The sequence below is a fragment of the Mesoplodon bidens genome, assembly GCF_964165515.1.
Source record: "Mesoplodon bidens genome assembly, chromosome: 1".
In the NCBI taxonomy this organism is placed as follows: domain Eukaryota; kingdom Metazoa; phylum Chordata; class Mammalia; order Artiodactyla; family Ziphiidae; genus Mesoplodon; species Mesoplodon bidens.
This window is the reverse complement of record NC_138176.1, coordinates 147,875,420-147,877,371: the sequence shown is the minus strand read 5'-3', so window position 1 is coordinate 147,877,371 and position 1,952 is coordinate 147,875,420. Positions and strand designations below refer to the sequence as shown.

The following is a 1,952-nucleotide window of genomic DNA, read 5'->3' as shown; positions in this document are numbered from 1 at the left end:
CATGAGTTGTTTGTATACTTTGGAGATTAATCCTTTGTCTGTTGTTTCATTTGCAAATATTTTCTCCCATTCTGAAGGTTGTCTTGTTTATGGTTTCCTTTGCTGTACAAAAGCTTTTAAGTGTAATTAAGTCCTATTTGTTTATTTTTGTTTTTATTTCCGTTACTCTAGGAGGTGGGTCGAAAAAGATGTGGGCTGCGGTGGCTGGCGAGCACTGAGTTGCTGGGCACGTGGAGCTGCCCTGCCGCAGGAAGTCTCTTGCAGGCTCAGCCGGTGGAGAGTCTTGGCAAGCAGCCACAAGGGCTAGATCCCAGGGATGAGAATGTCCAGGGGAGATGTGAGCCCACTGGGGCTCCCGCCCACCTGTCGCTGAAGCACCCCCAGCCCCGGGCCCAGCATGCGCCTGTCAGTGCAGAGGGCACTGCTGGCAGCTGGCTTCGCCCTGGCCCTGGTGCTGGTGGTCCAGCTGGGGCAGCAGGTGCTGGAGTGCCGGGCAGTGCTAGGGGCCCCCCGGAGGGCCATGTGACTGGAGCAGGAGGACCTCGTGATGGTGGGCACGGACCATGTGGAGTACCTCTACGGCAAGGCCATGCCACTCATCTTCGCAGGGAGCGAGCCCTGGAGTGGCACCACGCTCACACGTGCGGTGCTGGACGCCCACCCCGAGCTGCGCTGCAGGGAGGAGACCCGCATCATCCCCTGCGTGCTGTCCATGCCCAGGCCTGGTCCAAGTCGGGCCGGGAGAAGCTGCCGCTGGACGAGGCGGGTGTGACAGGCGAGGTGCTGGACGCTGGCCTTCATCTTGGAGGTGATCGCCAAGCATGGAGAGCCGGCCCGTCCTCTTTAACAAAGACCTCCCCTTCATGCTCAAGTCCTCCATCTACCTGTCGCGCCTGTTCCCTAACTCCAAGTTCCTGCTGATGATGCTGGACGGCCGGGCCTCTGTGCACTCCATGATCACCCGCAGGGTCACCGTCGCTGGCTTCGACCTCAGCAGCTACAGCGACTGCCTCAACAAGGGAAACAAGGCCACTGAGGTGATGTACGCCCAGTGCATGGAGGTGGGCAAGGACAATTGCCTGCCCGTGTACTACAAGCAGCTGGTGCTGCACCCCCGGCGCTCCCTCAAACTCATCCTCGACTTCCTCGGCATCACCTGGAGCGATGCTATCCTGTACCATGAGGACCTCATCGGCAAGCCCGGCGGTGTCTCCCTGTTCAAGATCGAGCGATCCACAGACCAGGTCATCAAGCCCATGAACCTGGAAGCTCTCTCCAAGTGGACTGGCCACATCCCTGGGGATGTGTTGAGGGAGATGGCTCAGATCGCCCCCATCCTGGCTCGGCTCGTCTATGACTCCTATGCAAACCCGCCCAACTATGGCAGGCCCGACTCCATTGTCATCAACAACACACCAGGTCTTGAAAGGGGATGATAAAACACCAGCCATTCTGAAAGGCTATCTTCAGGTGAACCAGAATAGCACCTCTTCCCACCTAGGAAGCTCATGATTTCCAGGTCTTTGCAAATGGCTTTGTTGCCAGAAGAGAAGAAACTTTGCATTCAAGTGGAAATTGGACCTCTAATCCAAACATATTGCTTGCTATTAATCGCCAAAACAGAACTGCTCATGAGGAATGTATTTGTATATGTTTGCAAAAGCTGAATCATTGAAAACTTAACCTTGAAACACTCTAACTTAGGGTAGTCTGGGGTAGAGAACCAAGAGTGTGGAGGTAGTCCAGCTTTTGAAACTTAGATATTTTATATTTTTCCCCTTGGGCTTCCCTGGTGGCGCAGTGGTTGGGAGTGCGCCTGCCGATGCAGGGGACACGGGTTCATGCCCCGGTCCGGGAAGATCCCACATGCCACGGAGCGGCTGGGCCCATGAGCCATGGCCACTGAGCCTGCGCACCTGAAGCCTGTGCTCCGCAACGGGAGAGGCCACAGC

At 56.4% G+C, this 1,952-nt stretch overlaps 1 pseudogene across 1 annotated transcript; it reads left to right on the top strand.

Annotated features, from left to right (window-relative positions):
- Positions 1 to 382: 382 nt before the first annotated feature.
- LOC308625235 (protein-tyrosine sulfotransferase 2-like) lies at positions 383 to 1,625 on the top strand (annotated as a pseudogene). Its single transcript has one exon. The product of its transcript is annotated as a protein-tyrosine sulfotransferase 2-like (transcript).
- Positions 1,626 to 1,952: the final 327 nt, after the last annotated feature.